We start from the raw sequence: 27,308 nt of genomic DNA, 5'->3' as shown, positions 1-27,308 counted from the left end.
TGCATAAGCTAGAGGGCATATATGAAAGTCCTGCTTATCTTCCTCCTCACAGTCTGCAATACTAAATAACAAGAATAATACATCTTACTATCGTCAGCCTGGGTGGGCAAATCAGAGGGCTTTGTTGGTGCTTCCTAAAGCAGAGAGGGAGAAAAGTGCAAGTCACAGTGCATAATACCCAAGTTCAGCCAAGTTATTTTGGTACTTGAAGCAGAAACCCCCCCAACAAACCTCTGTGATCACCCCACAAGCCATAAAAACAGCATCGCCATCAATAAATAATCAGTTAGTCAAATCTGCTACCCTTTCATTATATCCAAAATCCGCTGCCTGAAGCAGCTGCTGCACTCTGTCCAATGGTTGGGCTGTCCTGCTGCTCATTTTTACTATCTTTTTACTATAGAAAGTAGAACACTTCATCCCTGTTTCAGATATGAAGAAGAAATGTAGCTGTGCCCATCATCACAAAGACTGCTGCCAGTGAAGGGAAGAAGGGGGATTGTGACTGCATTCATGCACATTCACTCTCTATTTAAGGAAGGCATGCTAAGACATATGTGGGCAATTTCACTGTTTCAAATTAATACTGCCAAGATCTTACTCATTAATTCCCTGCCACACTGCAGGTGCAATCCTCAAGACGCAGAGTGTCACATTGCAATCCTGTGATTCTTTCTGACATATTAAGTCATTTTTAATTTGGCCTCATCTTCTTGAACCTCTTGAGATGATGTGGAGTAATTCAGGGTTTCTAAACAACCTAGGATGATTTAGGTGGGAAACAAGGAAGTTATAACTAATACAAATGCCTATTTAATTGCCAGAGTGCTTTTATTATCATTTCGAGCATGAAAAGCTGCTCCCTCTAGACAAGGGATGAGATGATTTCCTGGTGGTTTAAATGAGCCTCTCCAACTTTTTTTCTCTTGGCAGATAAGGCTAGGAAATGTTCATGTTAAAAATCATCACAACATGTGTCTGTATCACATTTGATTAAGGCAGTCTATTTAGACTTTGTAATGATAACCACAACAACAAAAAGAAAGCATCTAAAGTTTTCTGAATGCTATACAAATATTAAAAAACACAGTTCCTTGGGAATGTAGATGGGGAACATCGAAAGCTGCCTTGTACTTGAGTCAGTCTGTTGTAAGTCACTTTGAGTTGCCTTTGGCAAGAGGAAGCAACCAATACATTTAATAAATAATTCCTCCATCTAGCTCAATAGTGCCAACACTGACAGGCAGCACCACCACCAGGCTTGACAGGCAGGAATCTCTCCCAGCTCTGCCTGGAGATGCCAAAGCTGGAACCTGGGACTTTCTACATGCAAAACAGATGCCCTGCCACTCAGCTAGGGCCCTTTCCCTTCTCACAAGTTTACAATGGACACAATATAAAAGAAAAAAAGAACTGGGAAAGAATTGGAAAGCAAGCAAATCCAGTACTAATTCTCCATAAAGCAACAGAATACTGTTATTTTTGCAATGACACAGGAATGATGATGTAAAATGTCCTCTCCCTGGTTGTTAAGTCTTACTGCTACCACTGTTCCAGCTGCTGCTTCCGGAAAGCTCCTTGGGCAAAATAGTTTACTTCTCCCCCCCCCCCCCCGTGTCCTCAGATGACCAGGATCAGGTCTCCTCAGATGATTTGGTACCAGAGGGGCAAGGCATTACCTCACAGAGGAACGGAAGTTTGCAACTCCTGGCATTAGCGGCAAGGGTGATGGATGACAGAGGTGACAGAGATGGACAATATCCGCCCCCCAGAGTTAGATTTTGCTCCGGCTGTGACTATTCAAAAATAGACACCTGGTTTATGTTCTTTGTACAGATCTATTCTGCTATAGGTGGAGAAAGGAGAGTAAAATTTGGGAGACCTATGTCTGTGCACGCACAAGAACCCAGTGGAGTAGAAGCAGGCCCCAGACCTCACTATGAGTCCCCCTCATATTCATAGCTAAATATGAACGGAAAAAAGCCTTATAGCAGATACAAAGCATGTGGAGTTCCACAGAAATTAGAGAGACTGGCACAAATTGTGCTGCACAATAAGCTGGCTTTGCACAGCAGGAGTGGATTGCACAGCACAGATTTCTGGATCCCTGGACAAGGGGATTCATCCCAACTTCATCTCAACATATTCTCAAGCGCACTTTCAAATCTTTTGAATAGCAGCCCTCATGCTATAGCACTAAGAATCTCATTTCTCAATTTTAGTGTGATTCAGGGCATGAACCCTCTGATCCATAGGCAGATACTTTCCCATTGCTGCCAAAGTTCCTGCCCTTACTACAAAATAAACAACTATACGCTTTTATTGCAATTCAGCTAATGGCAAGTGCACTTTAAGTAATATGTCTTTGAGATAGTGGATCTTTGCTTCTCAGCCAAACTGTCAAAGCTGACCCAGTATCCTGCTAGTTGGCTTTTAATCTAATGGGACAAGATGCAGCTTTGAACCTGTAGAATGAATGGCAGAGCTTTGAAAATGTGCCCTTTGTCAAAAGTCTACTTGCTACAAATGGTGATAAAAGCTTATATGAGTCTTCCATCAGGAGTTGATGGAGCCACATGCAGAGGAGAAACTGTACCTAATGTGGAGAGAGAGAGAGAGAGAGAGAGAGAGAGAGAGAGATTTTCTTGGTCGACAGCCCACTTTCAGGCCTTCCAAATATGAGAAAGTAAACTTACAGAAGGGAATATTGACTATGAGTGCACTAGTTCTGTCTCTTTTATTTCCATTTTTATCACCTTCTAGCCAATCCAAACTCAAGATCCACAAGGATGAGTGACATTGGAATAGGGGCCTCTTGGGTTGCCTTGGTGAACCCGAGGCTGTGCCAGAATAACACCCTCATCCCAGCTGAATCAGGGATACACTGGCATAAGTCCCTTAACTTGGCTGGGATGGAGCTATGCTGATTCAGCCGGAGCTCAGCTGGAAGAGCTTATGCCAGTGTAAGTCCCTCAAAGGGGGCAGGAGGAGGCTAGGAGAGACACCTATCCCAAACCTACTTTAAACTCAGTCATATTACCTGGCAACCCATCTGAACTTGCACAGGCAAAAAGGGTGTCGTAAGTCAAACTATTTAAGAGCTCAGGTCTGTTCAGCATGCAATAGACCTGATCCTGACTAGAGTTAGGAATATGGGTAATTTAGGCCATCTTAATTGAATTGAATTCAATTTAATTTATGACATAAATTCCTCTGGCTTACTTTTCTTAGGGTTGCTCTGTTACTCCTAGACTGAATTGGGGACTCAGGAGCCTTTTGTGTCTGTGGATGCTCCCCACGTATTTTGGAGCCTGGATTTTCCAGGATTTTAAAACACACCAGAAGCCTCCATGAAAATTGTAGGCAACAGGCAGAATGACAGAGAGGGAGCAGAATCATCATGCTCAACCCCACTGCATTCCTCTCATGTGATTTACTCCCCCCTATTTGAAATGCGTGAAGAGGACATACAATTAATAAATAGTACAATCTTTGCTCGGGACGCGGGTGGCGCTGTGGGTAAAACCTCAGTGCCTAGGACTTGCTGATCGTATGGTCGGCGGTTCGAATCCCCGCAGCGGGGTGAGCTCCTGTCATTTGGTCCCAACTCCTGCCCACCTAGCAGTTCAAAAGCACTATTAAGTGCAAGTAGATAAATAGGGACCGCTTTATAGCGGGAAGGTAAACGGCATTTCTGTGTGCTGCGTTGGTGCTGGCTCGCCAGCTGCAGCTTTGTCACGCTGGCAACGTGAACCGGAAGTGTCTTCAGACGGCGCCGGCTCACGGCCTCTAGAGCGAGATGAGCACGCAACCCTAGAGTCGGACACGACTGGCCCGTACGGGCAGGGGTACCTTTACCTTTTACAATCTTTGCTAACTTTTCCAAGTATTTAACCTGGTTGCCCGTCTTTGGAATTTTGATACTATTCTGCCATATATACATGCACTGGAAAGTGTATGTATCTGCTACCAATATTATGCATTTGTTAATTGGAAATGTTGCCTTGAGACTGGAGTTGGCAGTGTTGAAAATAGGTGGGTTGTTTAGTTTTTTACAAATCTCGTAGCACAACAAGTGAATTACTTATAAAAAGAAAGAAAGAAAGAAACTGGTGGCTGTTTTCAGCCACTACTGTTCTTGCAGAACACTTTTCTTTAGGAAAATTCCTCGAAAGCAGAATAGAACTCAAGAAGCCCTATTTTTGACACAACACATACTGGATCTTCACCACATTATACATTTTGTGAAGTTGAACAAGGGATACATCCTTTTGCACTGCTTGCCTTTGCTCTGTTATTCTCATTACATGCTATTCTGATGTTAATTTCCCTCCCTGCATTATTCAAAAGCGGAATTATCCTTCCCTATCAATGATGCTCCTTATAAGAAAGAATCTCTCATTGCTGCAACATGCCTGATTGCTCATTAAAACTAAGCTGAACACTGGATGAATCCATTGCAGATACACAGTCAAATCCTCTTCCATCTCTCAAAATGCACCCAGGACAGCAAAAGCAATTTAAAACTCAAAGCATGCGCCTTTAAAGAATTTATTTTTCCTGTTTGGAAATACTGCCTAGTTATTACGATTCGTCAAATGTATCTTTACCGTTATAAGAATGTTTCTGTTCATGCATTTGTTAACAAAAAGATAATTGCCAATGGAATGGACAAAAATGACAAGAACTTTAATTGCATAGAATAAGACAAACATCTCCCAGTCCAGGTAGGTTTGTGCAAGGACAAAGTCTGCTTGTACAACAGAACGTGCCTCCCTTTCCTCCCACCCAACCCCAAATATGCACTGGGGGTTCTCCCTGTGACAAAGGGGAGAGAGGAGAGTTTCTCACACCCTCTTCCTTGCCCAACTGCTGCCAGCCGGGTCTTACTCTCCAGTAGTTGCTGCCACCATCACCCTTTTCAAATTATCCACACAGCCCCTAAGGCAGGCATGGCCAAACTTGGCATGTTTTGGGACTACAATTCCCATCATCCCTGACCACTGGTCCTGTTAGCTAGGGATGATGGGAATTGTAGTCCCAAAACATCTGGAGGGCCAAGTTTGGCCATGCATGTTCTAAGGGGTGAAACCTGGGATGAATCAAAGCAATTAATTTGAAAAGACTCTGAGCTGGCGCACCCTGCACTTCTTGGTTCAACCTACATACAAATTGCTGGAGAAAGCAGAGCTAGCTCCCAGCTGTCTCATTCTACCACAAGACCAGGCTTCCTCAGCCTCGACCCTCCAGATATTTTTGGCCTATAACTCCCAAGATCCCTAGCTAGCAGGACCAGTGGTCAGAGATGATGGGAATTGTAGTCTCAAAACATCTGGGGGGCCGAGGCTGAGGAAGCCTGCCAAGACCAAAACCAAAGCAGCTTGCTCATTTCCCTGACAGACCCCACTAAACTTCCTAAAACCCAGGAACTCTGAAACCAACACACCCTGTGTTTCCCAGACAGTTCCCTTAGAAATTACTCAGTGTAAAGGCAGCCCATACTGTGGAACTGTATTAGAGATACAGTGGACACTCAGGTTGCGAACGTGATCTGTGCAGGAGGCACGTTCGCAACCTGCAGCGTTCACAACCCGCAGCGCCACATCTGCGCACGCACGGGTCGCGATTTGGTGTTTCTGTGCATGCGCGAGTGCCAAAACCCGGAAGTAACCTGTTCCGGTACTGTTCCAGTGCGGTGCACAACCCAAAAGTGTGCAACTTGAAGCGTCTGTAACCCAAGGTATGACTGTAAAAGGTAAGGGGAAAGCAAGCAGAAAGTCAAGAGAGTACAAAATAAATCAGAGCACTGTAGCTCTACAATGGGACTAATCCTAGCCTATTTACTATACTGCTATATAATTGTTATGGTCCACTTACAAGTAGGCAGTGAAGATAGAGGATTTTTTTAGTTGTATGCAAGACCCAGCCAGGACCCTGATGGCAGAAAGATGCAGCTGCAAGGCAGCTCAGCTTTTGAAAGGCTGTCTCTATAGTGACCTCTAACTCTTTCTGACCAATGGGGAACCAGCACCAGCTGGTTAGGTAGGTCACATCTCGCAGGTACCCTCTTGCATTTGAACAGGACTGGTGGAATATACATGGCAGAAAAGCTGTCATCCATTATATGCATCTGTGCTTCTGTTCCCTCGCGATTCAGCCACGAAAGAACTGTATGCCAGAATACCGCCCAAAATTTCATCATGTGAGTGGCAGTGGTATGATCCATGAAAACCACAGGGAAATTACAGTGCACAGCTCCTGCAACTTTCCGGGTTAATAGGGTTGCAAATGGATTTTTTTTCTGAAAGCAATTCACACTGAATAGAGCAGTAAACTTCTGTGAGATTTCCAGAAGTGGCTTTTACATCATGGGAAAGATCACAGGAAACGTGAAATTATGCGGTGAGGAAACATCAGGAAAATAATGTGCTGTCTGAGTGCAGCCTTGCTCAAACATTCCAGCTTATCTTAAGTGCTGGGTCATGGTGACCACGACCATTTATTGTCAAACTTTGTCTCAAAGAACAAACATAAACGAAGTGCTTTTAATTGGGTCCTTGCACACTGAAAAATGACATTGGTTTGGCTCCTACACTTCTTCCTATCCCTATCCCTTCCTCCCCACTGCATCATTCTTGCCCCATCTCACATTGTTCAAAAAGCTCCCCCCCCCCATCTCTTGGGAAGGCTTTTCAGGGTGCACAGAAGTCTGAGGGAGGGGCAAAGAGGTAGGAGGGGCAAAGAGGTATGGACTTTTATGGACTTCATCTATCTTATTTTAGGATCCAAGCCTATAAATCTATAAATTACCCTCATTAAAAAAGAAATGGCTTCCATGTTGTTATGAGTTAGTAAGGCAACAGGGATCCCCCAGATCCCTGGGTTGCAGATTTTCCCCTCTGGATTCTTGGGTGCTGGGGTTTAATCAGAACTGACAGACTGAGCTTGTTTTTCTGCCAGACAGAGGGGCAGAGGGAGATGATGGATAACTGACAGCTTTCTTAGCTTTCTTCTTGCTGGTGGGCCGCAAGAGATTTTGACCCCATCTACAAGGCAAAGACCCTGATGTTGGGAAAGATGGAGGGCACATGGAGAAGGGGACGACAGAGGACGAGATGGTTGGACAGTGTTCTCGAAGCTACAAGCGTGAGTCTGACCAAACTGCGGGAGGCAGTGGAAGACAGGAATGCCTGGTGTGCTCTGGTCCATGGGGTCATGAAGAGTCGGACATGACTAAACAACAACTAGGCAAAAGACCTACAGATAACTTGGGGGGGGGGGGTTTGCCACGACAATGTGGGTGTGATACAACACAGGGGGGAAAACCTGTCCTTTTGCACAGAGGTGGCATTTTGTTTTGTTTTGTTTGGTGTCTTTGGTGTAAGGCATTCTGCGAACAAGAATGAGAAAATGAGGAGAAACAAATATCTTAATCCACTTTTTCCACCGTGTACAATTGTCTACACCCATACCATATCCCCCATTAGTTAGCCACAAACACTGTATCCTTTCCTTATAGGGCACTTGCTCCAGCCCCTTGATCATTTTAGTAGCCCTTTTATGAACTTTTCCCTAAGTAATATTTCTTTTCAAGTAAACGAATACAAATTCAGTTATATTCAAAATTCTCATTGGTTCAGTTTCACCTCTCTTAGTCACCATAACAGTCATGAAGATCCCTTAGAAACACCCTTGCTTTCTATTTTCACATTTAGAGAGATGTGCTAGAAATGTAGAGGTGACCTAAGTTCAAGTCCCCACTCAGCTGTGAACCTTTCTGAGTGACCTTAAGCCAGTCTCAGGGTTGTTATGAGAAGAAAATATGGGAGAGCTATGTATGCAGCCTTATAAATGTAATTAAAAATAGCCTTCATATACTTCTGATTACAAGACAACATGTTTTGGAGGCAAAACATAATGGCAATAATAATTATAGCATGACATGACTGTCTGAGATTAGAGGGGTAGGAAACTCTCATACTTTTCTGCTGATTGCCTGGCCACAACTATGCTTACTAAGAGGAAGATATGGAAGAAAAGTTAATTTGTGTAGATTTTTCTGGATATCAATCTCATGGGCTTTTTCAAACAATAATATAATTTCCCCTCATAATTGGAAAAGAATTCATTTTACAAAAAGCAGCATGAAGAATAGTGACTAATATCTTCGGACTTGTAGGATTTAGATTAAAGTTGAGGATTTAAAATAGATTAAAGTGCAGCCATCCTTGATGAGCACATTTTTCTCCTCACATTTGTTCTAGAATTAATTTGGGGTGGGAGAACTTAAGTAGAAAATTAGGATGCAGGTTAACTGTGAGAAGTCGGAACTGCTCAACACCTACTTTGCCTCTGTTGTTACCCAAAAGGAAAGCAGTGGCCAACCTGGTGATAACAAAATAAACAATGCAAGGAGGCAGCTGCAGCCCAAGACAGGAAAAGAGATGGTAAGGGAATTCCTCTCTACTTTAAATGAATTCAGACCTGATAAGCTGCACCAAAGGGTACTAAAAGAGCTTGAATATGTAATCTCAGAGTCTCTGTCTATAATCTTGAGAATTCCTGAAGAACAGGTGAGATCCTTGCACACTGAAGGTGGGAAAATGTTGTCCCCATCTTCAAAAAAGGGGTGACCGGGAAAAAGACCCTTCCAGTTGTTCGACATGTAGGCTTTCTACTCAGCAGGGAGATTTCACAGTGGTTATTGCAGTCCTGGCAGTCACCTTTGTTCTTGTAGATCAGGCATGACTACTGATCCTGTTAGCTAGGGATAATGGGATTTGTAGTCCCAAAACAGCTGGAGGCTATGCCTGTTGTAGATGGTCACAATGCTGGAGTCACATGTGTCTTGTGGCACGGATCCTTGTTCCCAACACTGCAAGAGGAGGCCATGGAGGTGTGTCTTCAGGGAAGAATTTAAGCTGGCCTTCAGCACCTGTTGGGATTCCATCCTGTCCTGGGGCTTTACTACATTCCTGAGAGTTGATGGCATTTTTCAGCTTGTCAGGGGAGAGCGGGAGGGACAGCCAGCTTTTCCAAGACAGGCAGAGTCTGGATACTGTTGAATACTGTGTTAGAGATCCTGTTTTCCTGTGAGTACAGTTCTTGATAGTGCTCTGCCCATCGCTTCATCTGCTTGCTGAGAGCAGAGACACCCCTTGTACATCGCCTTCATAGACCTGACAAAGGCCTTTGACCTCATCAGTCAAAAAGGACTCTTCACAGTGCTCTACAAGACAGGATGCCCACCTAAGCTTCACAATTGTGTTCTTCCATGAGAACATGTGTGGCACCGTTCAATATGACGGCTCCTCCTCAGATACCTTCCCTATAAAGAGTGGCATGAAACAGGGCTGTGTTCTTGCCCCAACCCTCTTTGGCATCATTGTCTCCTGAGACAGATGGATGCCAACAGGAATCTAGGCTTTGTAGCACCTTTATCACCAGAGTAGATAAAGATCACCAAATTCTAAACAATAAATGCTGAGGTTTTATTCTGGCTCCTTTAAATGTTCACACACACATATAAAAACATTGTGTTGGGGTTAAAAAAAAATTGTTGCCAGAACTGTGTGAGGCATATCAGCACTCTTTAAGTGTATTAATACCGTCAAATTTCAGAAGGATAAGTGCAGGTTCGTATTCCCCTTAAGTCACAAAACTACACTACCCATCTCTCCCCCAATTACCCACCCTGGTGGTTTCCTTACATGGAAGGTTTGGAAAGAAATGTCTGACTCTCCCTTTGCTTCTGAATCTCTGAATCACTCACAAGACATTGAGAGGACCCAGATTTGGCCTAGACCTAGAGCCCAATTCAGCTCAGACATCTGCCAGATCCCTTCAAATCAGGGATGTGTTATCCAAATCTGATGCACAACCATACTAATTACCATTATTTGCATGGCAAAATATAGTATGTTTAGAAATCATGCATGGAATAAAATAGCAGATGTCAAGGGTTTGGGGAATCTATATTTTGTTTATGCCCTACAACATGTTTCAGAGCCATGGAAAGAAGCCACACATAATTCTTCACTTCCCCTCCCTACTCTCAGTTTTCTGATTCTGACATTTATGTTCTGCATTTGCTGAAGTTAAATGCAAATGAGTATATCAAATCCTGTTTTTCTCAGTGACCAAAAAGGCTGTTCTAAAAGCTATGTTCTTCAAGCTGCCACTTGAGCTATGCCAGACTTGCTTCCTCCCTCATCCCAGATCAATATTTTAAGAACACGGATATGCTCTCATGAATCATACCTGCATCTAGTGATACTTTTTAATCAATGGATCAGAAGAGTGATACGGATAAGCACTTTCATGACTCATAAGTGCTATAATTCACCTTCTTTATTTCACATTTGCATATCTCTTCAGATATGAGTATGGACCATGAAAATTGAACACAGGGAGCTGCCTTTTATCAGATGACTATTTACCCATCTATCCTAGCATTGACCAAGGTCTCAGGCAGAACTCTTTCCTATTGCCTACTTATCCTTTTAACTTGAGATGCCAGGGGGTTTGAACCTAGCACCTTCTACATGCAGAGCAGTAAGGAGACTTAAGATTTTTACATGAATTGTCTAGGTGTAACAGATTTATTATTTTCGTAGAAAGGGGTGGGACAAAACCAGAGCTTCATTAATTCACTTCTGCTTACCTAGGCTATAGCTTGGATCCAGGATCTAAACTCCTGTGAACATGCATACAGGCAATAACTACATTTACAACATTACACACACGTAACTCGGTAGCAAGCTCCACTGAATGCACAAGGAGATATGCATAGGGTCGGGCTGGGGCTGACCTTCAATAAACTTCCACCGTAAACCAGTCGTTGGATTTCTAATTAAGGGGTATCTGAGGCTAGAAAAGACTTGTGCTTCATGGTTTAACAACTTGAAAAAATACAATGTGAGGGTCACAGGCTTTCTTCCTCTGAAGCTTTGGCACATAATGACTGCAAGCATTTTCTCTTGACTTGCTGTTTTTGTCCATAAATTGCATCCTCCACAAGCTCAAACTTTGTCAGAGAAAAAACAGTGTGCAGTTCCTTTCCCCCCAAAATAGAAAAGGATTGTATTTTGTCAACAATAAAAAATAAGTGTTATGCTTTTTGGGCAGGATAATAACGGAATAGTGCTATAACCTTTCACTGTATGATAGCTTGAAAAGGAACTGTTAACTGACAATGCCATTGGAGGGTTTAATGCAGCTGATGGCAAGCATATGGTGTTTATATACTTTGCTGGAAGAGTGGCAGGGGCAACGTAGTCAGATGGGCAGCATATAAATAATAAAATTATTATTATTAAATTACTGATGGAAAAGTTACACCAGCTGAAGGTACGAAACATAAAACTGGCTACCAACTGAGGATATTTTCTGGGATTTATTTTTCCTCATATTTATGTAAAGGTGCATGAATCATTTGCCACAAAATGCCACAGTTGGCAATAGAAATCCTAATCCAAAGCCAGTTTAGTGCTGACTTTTTACTTGCTATTTCTAGGATAACTGCAAGAATTAGGCACTGTAGCTAAATATTAAAGTATAAGCCAAGACATTCAAAAGGAAGACAAATGGAATGAAAATGACAAAATTAGTTTTCATCTTTTAAAAAATATATTCTATATTTGATACTGGGATGGTCTTTTATTGGTGCACTTGAGAAACGCCATCCAAGATTTGCTTGGCTAGAGGCGTCTTGGCCAGAATGGGAGACCTGGACCTTTCTCACATCTGCTTTAGCAATGGTACAGAATGGCACTTTGCTCATTTCAAATGATCGATTCTGCCACCCAAGCAGAAACACAATGAGCTGATGCTGGATGAATTTTAGATGCTTTTGAGGACCTCTCTTCTATGCTATGAAGTGCTGCCTGATAGAACTCTGTCAGATATGAATTATGTATTGACATTTCACTCCCCCATCATTATACCTTTCATTCTGCTGGGTCTGCACAGATAAGATTGATTCACACACATCATACATTGTAACATTTATTATGAAGCAAAGCTAGAAATACTGCCCTTTTTTGTTCTCTGAAAGCAGAAAAGAAAAAGAGCTGTGAACAAATATACATTTGGTATAATCACATTTACGGTCAGTGCTATGGATTCTTGAGTGCATGACATATCAAAAAACTTCTTTGCTTTTGTCAAAACATCAGACACCTAATGTTCAACACCCACTTGCATACGGTCTTATAAGTGAAAGAGTTCTCACATTTTGAATGTGCTCCTTTCTTGAAGAACACTTCAGAGGAGGCGTATCAAACGCTCAAAAGCATCACATTAGCCAGCGCACAAAAGTGGATCACTTCAACCGTGCAGTGGATTAATCGGAACAGAAATGTTGCAGATTGGAATGCCATTAAGTGCCAGTAATATGGTACTTATTTTTCAGAGAGGAACATGTGCTTTATAATAATGTGCCTATTTTCTGCCTGAAGAGAACCTACTTGTTTTGCTTTTGATCGTGCACATCTTCTCACTGCCTCATTTCATTTCTTTCCCCTTTCCAAGATTATTAATGGATTCTGTGTAAATACCTGCTAGCTGGAACTCCTGGTCTCATTTTTATGCTTACAAGCCACATTTGGCATATCCATCTTCAAAGAGACTGATTGCATCCAAACAGGTGCAGTTTTACAAAGAGGGAACTGCAGGACAGAACAGGAATGCGTACCCACTTGTTTACTATGCTAATCAAAAGGATAAAACATCCATCAGGGTAAAAATTGCAAATCCTACAACTCCCAAGGGCAATAGTTTTACCAATAAAAAGTCCTACTGACACCCTAGAATCTAGTAGCTTCTATCTTGTTTTAGCTTGTAAGGGAACAATTTAGAAATCGTTTAGATAGGAGGATTTGAAAAGTTAGATCTTAGATCACTATACTGAATGGCATGGTTGTGGTCCTATAGAATGAGGGGCGTTGGCAAGAAATGTATCTTCATGAATGTGTGGTGTTTAGATTTGTCATAGCTATTTCTATGTTCTAGTCTAGTTTACTATTTTTAAAGGCCTATGTTTTGTTTTGTGTTTCATTTCCGTCCAGCTTGTTGGTTCTGTGTGTTTTGGTATGTCTTGGCCCAGCCTGCTTCCCTTCCTTTCGAAATCCATCCATCTCCAGATGCTACATTTGAAGGCAGAAGTATTGCCACTTGCCCTTCTGCTTTACCTGCTTCTGATCTACAGCCAACTTGGCATCTAGATTCTTATTGACAAACACGCTTGCATAGATACCGTTTGCAATGAATTCGAATAAAACTCTTCCTGTGGAATGCATATACTGTACTAAGACTGCAACTATACTGGTCATTCATGTGCAAACCCTACAAACATTTTTAATGTCAAAATCAGTGTCAAATATATTTTTAGAAGTCTGTTTCTTTTCTTTAAAAAAAATGAATATTTACTGGGAGCTAACATTCAATTACAATTTGCCAGCATCTGTCAACAAGGATTTGCATATATCTTGGCAAGTGTCACATATTTCTCCTTACATCTGAGCGTTTCTGAAAGTGTATCAGTGATTAACATCTTCACACAAAGAGTCAATAAAATGTGGACCACTATCAGCTTCCTGCATGGTTTTTGGATGGTGGGAAAGAGCAGTGTAATTCTGATTCAACACATGATGTGCAGAGCAGCTGTGGCTCTGTATGTGGAGCACACTCTAAAAACCCAGATGCCACTGAGTGCCGCCTTCTCTCACACACCTGATAGGTGGGATTTTAACTTCTAAATAGGGACTCTGGATAGCTCAGTCAGTAGAAATTTGAGTATTAATATACGGGTCGTAGGTTCAAGCCCCACGTTGGGTGAAAGATTCCTCCATTGCAGAGGGTTCGACTAGATGACCCACATGGTCCCTTCCAACTCTACAATTCTATGATTTTATGACTTTGTACATAAAGCCACAGTGGTTGTTTTTAGGAGGGACAATTGCCTTCACAGGATCTATTTGTGCATACTTCATCCTGCTAAGAATGCATGCACATAATCTCTGTATATATACCTTTAGATGGATTGGGAGAGCTGTGACTATTCAGCTACCAGTCCAACATTGTTATAAGATAAAATAGGAAGAGCTAAGGTGCAATCCACTAAAGCTATATAAATCAATAGGGCAATTGCCACTGACTTCTCCAAACCACAACATAGATTGAGCCCAGCAAGCATGAAATGCTTGTTGCTAATTGCAACACAAAAACATAGCTATTTCTCTAGGGACCTGAGAGTTCTGCGCCACAAAATGCCACGTCCTTCCATAAACAAGCACACATTGTTGTCAGCAAGTGATTCAAATTCTTGAATCAGGACATAGTACCCACTTAAGGGAATTCTGGTATGGTACACAGTGTAGATCAGACTTCCCAAGCTGGTGCCCACCAGATGTTTCAGGCTACAACTCTCATCAACTCAAGACATGAAGGTTGTTAAGTTGTGGGTGAACATATCAGACGCCACAGCAATTCTTCAGACAGCTCTTGTTTATTCACAGGCCAGAACAGGACTGAAGAGTTCAGCCAACCTGCTTATATAGAGCTCAACTACATGGCAACAGTAACAACTTTCTGTAACTATCCAATCACTGAACATCACTCTCAATTCTTATTTGCATATGCGGACCTGAGTGAAAGCTATCTACAATATCCCCCTGCTGGCCCAGGGTGAGAACTTCAGTACATAACAAAGGTCATTTAGAGATGATGGGAACTGTAGCCCAACACATATGGAGTGCATCAAGTTGGCACTGTCCCCCAGTGTGGGCTGCAGATATCAACAGCCTGACTCACGCCTATGTTCATATAATATGTAGTGAGAAAAAGCTGTTGAATTAGAATGGATAAAGAGACATAAAGAGGCACAACTCCAAAATCCAGCTGTGAGTGGAACCCTACAATGTCACCAGCTGAAGACGTGGAGCAGGCTTTGAGCTTGATGCTATTGAACTGAACATAAGACTGGTAGGCAGGAGCTCACTGAACCAGATCCCAGAGTACCAGGACACATAGAACCAGAGCTGGGACCCTCAAGAATGACTTTCCCTGGAATCTGAGGAACCAAGTACCTCCCACATTATCTCTCTTGTTCAATGCCATGAGGAATGTTCTATGTGGGAGAGCCTAGAATGCAGAAGTGCCCATATTTAGGCCAGAGGCATGATCCTTTTGGATATTTTAGTTCCCCGAAAGGAGACATTGGAGAAATGGACTGAAGGCAGAAGCTCAAAAGGCCTCCGTTCACCTCCAACTCTCATTGAAGCAAGCTGCTCAATGAGAATCCACCTTGCCTTGCAGAAACAAAACAGGAGAGCACATTTACTTGGTGCGAAATTAACAAAAAACAATTTTACCTAGAATGTTTGTAGTGAAACATCAATAGATGTTTTATTGTTTGCCAAGAAAATTATGTGTATATGGTTATTTTTGTAATTTGTGTGTAATTTGGTATTTGTGTTTTTTTGTGTGTTTTTTCTCCTTGTTGTATAAATAAATAAATTTAAAATAAAATAAAATTGAATGTTTGTAGTGAATGTGAATGAGTGGCCAATGTTGATAAACTCACAGGAATTGCCATTCCAATGAGTTACTCCAGTCCCTTAATTTGGGGGCAATGTATATCAAAGTGTCTCTTCCAGCAACTGTCCACTGGTTGCTGATAGTACAGTCTCACATCTCAATTGCCTGAGTGAACCCGCTAACAAATAATGTCCAGGGTCTTTCCAAAATATCCCAAACACGTACACTTCAGGAAGAATGTCAACTGAAATCAATAGATTGCTGAGCAGAATTGTCAATGTTTGTCTGGACTAACTGATGCATTGTGCAGTTGTTGTGGCCTTCAAATTGTATTACATATAACAGACTGAGTCTTAAAATTTATTTAAAGGATTTTTTTATAAAAAAAATGCATGCCATAACTTTACAATTTCAACACATTCCACTCCCACCTTATTAAATGGGGGGTGGGGTGGTGTCACACAATAAGAAAAAGCCTGCCCTTGAATAATTAAAATGATTGGGTACTTTTTATTATTTCTTGCAAGAGCAGGGACAAATTAATGACTAAAAATCCCCACTGAGGGGATCTTCTAAGAGGGTAACTACTTTTTTTTATAAAGGTTCCACTCCATTGATCATGATAAATGAGCATTTCCAAATTAGGTTCCCCATAGACCTTTTTTTCCCCAATCAGTGCAACTCCTAAAGTTAATTCAGACTCTATTTTTAAAAACCCTGGTAAAATCTGGACCCTTTTTTTCTCTCCTACAAATAATGAATGGATAAAGAACACCCCCCCCCCCGAGGTAATGAAAACCAATGTAAGGTGAGTTGCCCTGCTTTGTAGAAATAGGAGGCAAAAACTATAATGTTTGAGAATATCATGGGATTTATGCTCTACTCAACAGGCATAAAGGGGGACGCAGGTGGCGCTGTGGGTTAAAGCCTCAGCGCCTAGGACTTGCCGATCGAAAGGTCGGCGGTTCGAATCCCTGCGGCGGGGTGCGCTCCCGCTGCTTGGTCCCAGCGCCTGCCAACCTAGCAGTTCGAAAGTACCCCTGGGTGCAAGTAGATAAATAGGGACCGCTTACCAGCGGGAAGGTAAACGGCGTTTCCGTGTGCGGCTCTGGCTCGCCAGAGCAGCGATGTCACGCTGGCCACGTGACCCGGAAGTGTCTCCGGACAGCGCTGGCCCCTGGCCTCTTGAGTGAGATGGGCGCACAACCCCAGAGTCTGTCAAGACTGGCCCGTACGGGCAGGGGTACCTTTACCTTTACCTTTTACAACAGGCATAAAAAAGAAAAATATATTCATACAGCAGATGCATTTTTATAAAATCACAGAAGCTGTCTTTTGCTGACAAATCACTTTAGGGATAAGGCTGACAGCTTGCTTTAAATTAATATCAGAAGCAAGAGACAATCTCCAGATCCATAATCTAAAAACAGCATCTATCAGGTGCTGAAGAGGAAGAAAGGCCGCTTCCCAAAAGATGTACAGTATTGGCCAGTTAGCAGCGGTGCAGACTTATCGTGCAATCCCAAGAATTGTTCTATTAAGTTTAGTGGGACTTATTCCTAGGTTAGTGTATGGTATATGCAGTTAGCATGAGAATCCCAGTCCATTTCTGCACCAGGACAGCAGCTCCACAACACACCTGTGTTGGTACTGAGGCAAGTTTTTATGTAGCGCCAAAGTACTAGTGAATAGGTTTCTTCTTGAGGCTACAGTAAGCAAAGTGGCACTCCCTGCAATGCACACTCAAGCCGATCAGAGCATATTTATCCCCATAGCACTGATGCACTGCAGTATTGCACAGCCACAAATCTCTAGCTCGAAGTTTAAATGAACTGAGGTTGGTGTGCTTGCTGCTGCTTCTCTTGTTTATGCAACTTCAGCTGTTGCATCTGCTTTTTGTGCAGCAGCAGATAAACGGCAGATTGAGGCAAAACCTGATCCCATCAACATTTAAAGGTAAAGGAACCCCTGACAGTTAAGTCCAGTCACGAACGACTCAGGGGTTGTGGCACTCATCTCGCTTTACAGGCTGAGGGAGCCGGCGTTTGTCCGCTGCTGCAGACAGTTTTTCTGGGTGATGTGGCCAGCATGTGCCAGAGCAGGGCACGGATATGCTGTTTACCTTCCCACCAGAGCGGTACCTTTTTATCTACTTGCACTGTGTGCTTTCGAACTGCTAGGTTGGCAGGAGCTGGAACCAAACAACAGAAGCTCACCCCATCCCGGGGCCTCGAACCGCCAACCTTCCGATCAGCAAGTCCAAGCAGCACAGTGGTTTAAACCACAGCGCCACCTGCATCCCCATCAATATTTAGGGTTTCTACAATTCCATATCTTGATTTCTCAAGCGCCAACTCAGACATTTCACATTGCATGAACTAATTTGTGAACACGGCATGGTACACCTGCACCAGAACCATGCCTCAGCTGCAACAAAACATGTCTCTCCTGTATCAGTCTCAACAGCCACAGCAGGTGCTTGTAACCCTCCAGCCGTTTTGAGTTCACCTCCAAAGGTGCACTCTTCCATTGTTTTCTGTGACAGACAGATGGATCAATGTCCTGACTCCACATGCTCCAGTGCTTTTCAACTCATGTCATATTGCATTTCTTCAGTGCTGCTGACCGTTGTTCATCTGTGTTCTAAGTGATGTTACAGCATAAGAGCATACCTTGTAAAACATGACCTCCAAGAGGTCAGTCTTGAGCAATGGAACTTCAAAGATAGACATCAGCTTGAAACCACTAAACTGCAACTTATCACATAGTTCATCAAATGCTGCCTTAATAGAGAGAACTGGTTTTATGCCACTAAAGGTGTTAGGTAATTTACCAATACCAGAATATTTGTGTTATCACCAACACTACTTTGTGAACAGCTGATATAATTGTTTTACAAACACTTAAGATTTTGTGATGTTTGCATTTCGTTACTGTCTGATGACCTCACTATTTATTTTTCCTTCTCTCTTGTGCAATAATCAATTTGTTAGTATTTAAGGCCCCACAAGACTATTTGTTGCTTTTCCATAGTTAGCTTGATTAAGAATGTATCCTTAGTCTCTAAGTGTACTAAGGAATTCAGCTTTGCTGGTAAATATTAGATGCATTTCATTTATATGTTGATCCTACACGTATTTACTTATATGTGAAGTCTCATGGAATTCGTTTCGGTGGGACTTACTTCCAAGCAATTCTGCCTAGATTTGCTCAGCATGAGGTAAAAAGGTAAATGACCCCTGGGTGGTTAAGTCCAGTCAAAGGCGATTATGGAGTGTGGCGCTTATCTCACTTCAGGCTGAGGGAGCCCGGCGTTTGTCTTTCTGGGTCATGTGGCCAGCATGAGTAAACTACTTCTGGTGCAATGCGACACCGTGATGAGTGCCAGAGTGCATGGAAACATCATTTACCTTCCCACTGCAAAAGTACCTGTTTACTTGCATTGGTATGCTTTAGAACTGCTAGGTTTGCAGAAGCTGGGACAGACCAATGGGCACTCACCCTGTTGCATGGATTCGAACCACTGACCTTCCGATTGTCAAGAGGCTCAGTGCTTTAGACCACAGCACCACCCACTCAGCATGAATGCCAAAGTGTCATTCATATTCTACTTTCTAGTATTTTAATTGACAACTGCTTTCCCTTCTTTGCTTGACTTTTGCTTTTCCTGAGACAAAAAGCTCTGAGAAATTGTGGCCTTTTGTTATCAGTTTCTTTTATAACAAGCAAAGCTGAACAAAGTATAAATCTTATCTACTAAATTAGTCGTGGGTCCCCTGAGAATCCTCTTCTTGGGTCTTAAGCTCGTGTGTGTTTTGCACTTTGTCTTCATGTTGCTTTGTTATTCTTTCTTGCCTTGACCCTACCACCTGCTTCCCCTCCCCATCCCATTTGCCCTTATCTGACATTATCACTGGCAGTATGCAATTGTTAAGATTTCTTTCCACTGCTTTCCCTTTCTCTGCTTTCATTTCTGCATCGTGCATCCACACAACAGCCTCGGTGGGAGCAAATATTGTACTGATACTTCCAGCATTGCTGATGCTTTATCGTTCTAGTTCTTCTTCCAGTCACATTTATTTGTTAGGAGGTTGCTAAGATCTTTCAATAATATCTCTGCACCACTGAATTTCCTGCCCTGAATAGTATTAATGCTCCTTCACATTCTAAATGTGAATTTGTGGCTAACGTAAACAAGATTATTTGAACGCTCCGATAGATAATTTAATGCACATTTGAATTCTAAATTTATGATATATTCTTGGCTGGTGGGAAAAAAAAGATAGATGTAATTTTCAGATTTCAAAACCACAAATGATAAGGCCTTTAGAGATAGAAAAATATAGCTTGCCCTTTCACCACTGGAATCAGAAACAAGATTTCTGTGGGTGGTCTTCACATTTTTGTGCCTTAAGAAACTGGAAGGGTGGTAGGTGGGTTGGGTTTTTATTTCATTAGTTAGCAGACAGGCTGTGGACATCATATCTTTTCCAGGTCTTTCGCCTGGTATTTCTGTAGCTTCACTGCATTCACAGCTGAGTACTCTTCCTTCAGGGGCATCTCTATCTATCCCAAGGAAATGAATTTCAGATGGAGATATAAGATAAGCAACAAATGTTTGTGTGCACACAATTAAAAACATTTATCAATCACTTGTTTGAAGTGGTGGCCTTCAGGGAATAGTGATGGATGAATAATTCAGCCATTTTCATACTTGTGTCAATGAATTTTGTTACAGAAGAAGAGAAGAAGAGTTTGGATTCAATATCCCGCTCTATCACTACCCTAAGGAGTCTCAAAGCGGCTAACATTCTCCTGTCCCTTCCTCTCCCACAGCAAACACTCTGTGAGGTGAGTGAGGCTGAGAGACTTCAAAGAAGTGTGACTAGTCCAAGGTCACCCAGCAGCTGCATGTGGTGGAGCGGAGACGCAAACCCGGTTCACCAGATTACGAGTCTACCGCTCTTAACCACTACACCACACTGGTGCTCCGAAGCCAAAAGTCCAGGGTCTCAGTCAGCCCAGTAGTTACCCCATCCCAATGCAGACTTCTCCAAGAGGGTCTAGTGCTACTGCATCAGCACAGTGTTTTTGGGGCTGGGAAACACAAACACACCAAAATGAGGCAGTAGAGAACTGGGTTCTCTCAGAGAAAGAGAATAACTACTATGATGAGTCCCTGGCTCTCTAGCTTGGGGGCACAGGGACAGTAGGCAGGTAGAATGTACAGTAGGCAGTAGGCAATGTAGGCAGGTAGAAATGACTTAATCGCCAGAGAGCAACTCGCAAAACAAGCAGAAAGCCGGGTAGTTAAAGTTTAAAAGGTACTTCAGGAAACATGATAGGGGTCCTCCCCACTTTGAAGTCTTAGGAGATAAGTAAGTCCTCCCCTAAACAATGACAGGATTGGTGGCTGCATTGGGATTGTTGGGAGCAGGAAACTAGTCTCATTTTCTGAAGCCAGCCACATAGCTCTGATGATTAGGGCTCAGGAAATAGTGGTGCATCTCTTACGTATACAGACATCACTGATAAGCATCGTGGTGTATGCATAATTGACCCAAGCCAGGAAAAAGGTATAAAGCTTTGGCACTCAAGTATCCTTCATGGATTGAGAGACCTCTGCACACAGAGCAGTTGTGCATGCACATCAACAGAGCAAGATGTCTGGATGCAAGACACATGAGCCCTTTTGGGGGGGTTAGGATAAGGACATGCATTACTACACGTATTGGAATTCAGATGCAAATACACACCCACAGCCACTGTACCATCCACACGGTTGTGCATGCCTGCACATGAGTGGGGACCGTAGTGTACATTTAGATATGTACCAAACATACATTATGCCTTCTTAAATGCTGCTATCACTTTCTTTCTTTACTACATGAGGCACATTTGTTTTATGGAGTAACTTATGTAATGGCAGGAAAGTCATTGCACACTGTTAACATTCATGCATTATATCTATCATCTATCTATCTATCATCTATCTATCTATCTATATCTATCTATCATCATCTATCATCTATCTATATCTATCTATCTATCTATCTATCTATCTATCTATCTATCTATCTATCATCTATCTATCTATCTATATCTATCTATCATTCATGCATGTGCACACACACACACACACACTTTAAGGTTTTAACACACCGGGTATTTGTTGGTCTTTCTCAGCAGAATAAATGCCAACAGCAAACATTTGGCATGGAGACCAGAAAGGGGGTCACAAATCTAGTGTCAGAAACATTCAGACCCAAATGATGAAGCCTGCTATCCTGTGGCATGCCCTTTAGACTTCCATCAGGATCTGGAAAAGTGCAAGCTATTTGACAATAAGGGCACAGCAGCATCTGGGGCTCATGAGCTGAAAGCCTGTCAGGGTCATCCCAGGCAAAGCCTGATAATGAATTCCTGCAGAATGGCCAGCTAGCTGGAGGTGCTAAGAATCACCTGTGACTTCCTTTGCTATTGGAGCGTAAAATCATAGCCAGAGCAGGACGAAGCAGTTGCAGCCACTTCAAAGCATATACTGCTGGATCCAAGGACTGAAACTCAAATTATTGTTTGTTATTGGTATGTGTTGCTGCTTTCTAAGTTGATTAATGAATTAAACATCATTATTAATTTGGAACTTCAGGTTGATGGCACAGAAAAGCCTGGCAACTAATGTTCAGCAAGGAGACTATGAAGCATGGAAGCTCTCTCTTCATTCCAGATGGATGGAGAGGCTGCCCTATGAAGAAAGGCTGCAGTTTATAAAATTATGTGTGACATGCAGTGCTTTTTTTCTGGGGGTATGCAGGGGTACACACACCCCTAAACATTTTGTGAATCTAAGTTTGGCCTCATTGAGGGGCAGTATTTCAGTATGACTAGGAAAATGAGAGTACCCCTAAACATTTTTTAGAGGGGGGGAAAAGCACTGGTATCATGTAGAAAGTGGCTAGGCAAATGGGTTTTCTCCCTCTCTCATAACACTAGAACTCATGGGCATCAAATGAAGATGATTGTTAGAAGATTCGAGCTAGATAAAAGAAAATTAACGCAGAGCCTAGTTAAACTACGGAACTCACTCCCATAGGAAGCAGTGATGGTCACCAAGCTGGATGGCTTTAAAAGAGGATTAGACAAATGGAGAGCCAGTGTGGTGTAGTGGTTAAGAGCGGTAGACTCCTAATCTGGTGAACCGGGTTCGCTTCCCTGCTCCTCCACATGCAGCTGCTAGGTGACGGGCTAGTCATACTTCTCTGAAGTCTCTCAGCCTCACTCACCTCACAGAGTGTTTGTTGTGGGGGAGGAAGGGACAGGAGAATGTTAGCCGCTTTGAAACTCCTTAGGGTAGTGATAAAGCGGGATATCAGATCCAAACTCCTCCTCTTCTTCTTATGGGGTAGAGCACTGTCAGTGGCTAATAGCCATGATGTCCACAGTTGGAGGCAGTACTGATTCTAAATACCCTTTACTAGGAACCGCAGGAGGGGAGAGTTCCTATGCTTGAATCCTGCTTGCCAGTTTCCCACAGGCATCTGGCTAGCCACAGGATGCTGGACTAGATGGGCCATTGGCCTGATCCAGCTGGCACACATACAGGCAGGCACACACACACACAGCCACGCCTTCCTTCTCAGGAAGGAGGCAATTTGAATCTATTGTGGGGGCTTTGGTTCCACTTACCCCAGCACTGTGTATACTTTAATGTTTTGGTTTGGGTTGTGTTTTGTGCTGCTCCCACCAAAATTAGTGGCTTTGAGGGGGAGGCAGATCAAGTCCTCAGACTGGAGGTTAACCATGCCTGTAGGTACATTCTTTCTTAATACTTCAAAGAAAAGTGCAGATGGCAGAACTTATCCCCACATTGGGACGACACACCTTTTTTCCCCCTATAGGAAGATGTAAACTTTCCCCCTTTGCAGAATACTTGGAAGCACCGTGATAGAGTTTGTTAGTAGCTTGGCAATCCTTTTGCTGCTGCTTCTGGGTAGCATACAAGGTAACCTTCAGAGCAGATCCAGTTCCAGCTCTGGAACCGTTTATTTTACTAAGTGGATTAGAGTTCATGTCACGATAGATATCTCCCCTTTTGCAAGAGGCTGTATTTTCTCCAGCTGAAGTAGGAAGAAGACAAATGGTTACAGCTTATCTAAGAGTAATGTGGCTTGCAACGTCCCCCACATTGATGCTTTTTTCCCAATTGCTGCCAGCTGTGCTGAAACAATTCCCGGTCATGCTTGGAATGCAGACATTGGGGGGGGGGGCCTCTGCCTGAGCACTGCTGAAGTTTGCATAGAGATATTCTATGCTACAGCACCAATCCACATATCGAGGCCCCTTCCATATATTATAGCCGCCATGCGGTGCTCCCACTGCCAATGACCACCACAAAACTTCCTTTGCTAGTGATTGGAATGTCTACACCACACAGTTTGGAAAACCCACATGGCAAATAACTTCACAGCCCGAGCTCTTTCAACTGACCTCTATGTAACTGGTGCGTAATGAGCAGACTTGGCCCTCATACTGAGAAGCATTTGGGAGCACAGATCCTTCATGTATATGCATAATTGCTTTAAATTACCCTTGGAATAGGGCAAAATCTCAAAATAAATGAACACATGCTTGATAGATTTATCTCTACAATGTTAAACAAACAAACAAACAACAACAACAACAGTTCAGACATTGTACCAAGGGAAACCTCTTGACTTTCCCATGCAAGAACTGAGGAAACATTTTCATGGCAAGAGATAGTTATATGATATGATCTCAAAACAACTGGCAGCATGGGGAGCAGTATCAGGATGCGGGCCCTGCAAAACCATTATTCCTAGTCGTATACATTTCATAGTAAAATATAAGGTGACCTTTACAGTAGCTTGCAAGGCAATTTTAGATTGAAACAAACACCGGGCTGATTTACCAGCCACTTACATGGGTGCAATTAATTTGGAGAAAAGTACTCCAGTGTAAGTGCTTAGTGTATTAGGTCCTCAACATTAGAATTAGACTATCCTAACAGATCACTTTATTATTCTTTTAAAGGAATAATAATTTCAAGTCCTTCATTTTACCCTTGGTTAGTCTTAAATCTCCTTTGATAATCTTCTCGTGTCATTAATCAAGCTTCAGTTTAAACTGTTAAACATCTTTCTGTGGATTAGGACTTTTAGTTGATTGCCATAAAGCTACCTGCCTACTGGACTAAATAAGGGACACCAAAATAACTTGGAACAACAAGAGTTTGCATTGAAGAGTAAAGATCTTAGTGCCCATTGAAGAAACTACCCAGGTTGAAAGTGGCTGAATTTAAGGTAGAATCTGCTGTACAGTATATTGACATCTTCGGGAAAGGAGAATATACTCCATGGTGTGCACTGCATACTTTTGCTCCGGCACAAGTGGATTTCTAAAGAGGAATTGCTAGGAGCGTTTCCAAAACCCTGCTGGTTTGAAGTTGCTCAAAGCTACGGACCAAAAAATAAGGAAGCTCTTCAGAATGGTAGGAGGAAAAGCTCTATGCCACGCACAGTAGTTTCTCAACTGACAGCTGTGGCGGGGGGCAAAGACTCTGCTTTTGTACTGCTGAAGCAGAGAAATAAACTCTTAGGCAGAAACCCTGATCGATACTGGGTTGTTGGTTTTCTGCTTTCCATTTAACTGCAATCTATTTTGTTAGGTTCTTGGGACTTTGTCCTCCAGCTGCTCTGGCTGAGATGGGGAAAACATGAAATGTGATCTTGCCTTTTGGTGGCTCTCTGTTCTAGTCAGGAAAAAAATAACGAGGGTCCAACCATATGTAATAGTACTGAGTGCAGGATAATCCCAGCAGGAACAAGTTCTCCCTCTCAGCAAAAGAGTGGGGGGAGGAATGCTTTTAAGACAAATTCACTTTCTGGGAAGAAAGTTACAAGTGACAAAAGAGGCACCACAGAGGGAAATAGGTTGCTTTCTTACATTTGTTCATAATATTTTGAACTTGATAATATTCTGTCATTTTGAGAGTAACTTTTATTTTAAAAGCCAGAGATCTTTAAAATAAGGTAATTCATCACAGCCACAGGCATATATGGCATAGAACATAGAATATGGCATAGACTCTTTTTCCCACAGAGAGTCAAATACCCTTAGGGTTTACTTTTCAGGGACCCCATGGCAGCTGAGAATGGTGCCAAACCCAGCAGTGGACAGAATCAGAGTCAGAAGAGTGACATTCCTTTCACTCTTTCCTTCCCTCCCTGACCAGTGGGCTGACACAGGGAGACAGAGCATTTCTGTCCGAGGTTTGAACTTGCAGAGGGCTTTTGTAATCAGGGTAAGCTTCATGCAGCCTTAGGGCTGCAGGTTGTTCTTCCCTGACAGGAAGTCATAGCTGAACTGCTGTCTGCTCCCCAGCTTAGTAGGGAACTTTTTTTGGCTCAGGCCACATTACTATCTGTCACCACCCCCACGGGCCAACTTTGATAAGTGGGTAGGACAACCGCCTGTCAATCACTTGGCATCGGTTTTGACATCAATCACAATGATAGTAACTCTGTAAATTAACACTTGAATGGGGCAGGAAACCATCAGCCTGGTTTGCACATCACACTTTGCCAGACTATGGCTCATCTTACAGCATCACAGCAAAAGCAAGACTGAGGAGCAATCAGCAATTTCAATCTCCTCTCCAGGAACCCTCACCCTTGCATGCTCACACTAAGCCATCATTTGGCTGGGCAGTATGTGTGAACCAGCCCATCGTCTTTGTCCTTGCCAAGATTAATTCAAACTACTACATCAGTTCCGATTCTCCAATTTAGCATTTGCAAGGGAGTCTAACTTAGAAATTCCTCTGCTGGAGAATATCCGGCACTGTGAGACACGCAATAGCTCCTTTGTCTTCCCTTGGTGATGCTAAGGAGAGAGTCAGCAGACAGTTCCCTGGACTAAGCATAAACCATGGCTGACACATTGATGATTTGGTGGATAAACATTTGCTTCTGGGAAGGAATAAAGCAACAGATCCCAACTCCAAGGGAAAGCCCATTTGCTGTGATTTATACTCGCACTGCAGTGGATAAACACTAATGCCATCATGATTGCCTGTTATAAAGATCCTGTCATCTGCACTAACAACCTGGTGTTTCCCCTGCCTGCTGAGGCCCTCTGTGCTATCTATTGCTGAAGAATAAAACTCTAGAAGGGCCTGTAAAAGTAAGAAAGACTTATCAGCTGCATTTCTTTATTATTTTCATTTTACATGAATAAGCTGGAAGAACCAGTGCCTTTTCTGCTCCTTAACCAGGAAGAAGCTGTTGGCCCTGCAGACACCAGTGAAGGATCAATGAATCAATCCACCATTGCCAGGAGAGAGTTCCTGCACTCTGATGAAATGCAACCACTGAAGATGTCTAAAATGTTCAAGTCTTGACCTATAACATGGCAGAGTTCACAGCAGAGCTCTCCCTGAAGCTTTATACATCTCCAGGCACTTTGCTGTATGCCTTGGATTTGTGAGGAGTGCTTTTGTGTTTCACAGCATAGATGCTCTAAAGTCCTTGCAGTTCTGTTTCTAATTGTGTGCCACTTAGACTGACAGTATGGCAGGCAGAGGTGTGGGGAAGCAAGAGCAAAATACAGTCCTGTCCTGTTTGTGTAAGATTAATGCCAACCTTCCATTGTTGTCTTGAGAGCACTGAGGGGAGGAATTATGAGCTGGAGTTTTAGCCTTTTATCCAATTTCTCTCTTTATCCTCCTTATGTGCCTGTGCTTTGGGACAAAA

At 42.7% G+C, this 27,308-nt stretch overlaps 1 protein-coding gene across 5 annotated transcripts in view; it reads right to left on the bottom strand.

Annotated features, from left to right (window-relative positions):
- Window positions 1-27,308, bottom strand: part of GRIK1 (glutamate ionotropic receptor kainate type subunit 1) — a 154,082-nt gene that overhangs the window by 98,038 nt on the left and 28,736 nt on the right. The window lies entirely within an intron of this gene.

The sequence above is a fragment of the Podarcis gaigeae genome (genome assembly GCF_964106915.1).
Source record: "Podarcis gaigeae genome assembly, chromosome: 4".
Classification (NCBI taxonomy): Eukaryota; Metazoa; Chordata; class Lepidosauria; order Squamata; family Lacertidae; genus Podarcis; species Podarcis gaigeae.
The sequence above is the reverse complement of the archived record's forward strand: the minus strand, read 5'-3'. Positions and strand labels throughout refer to the sequence as shown.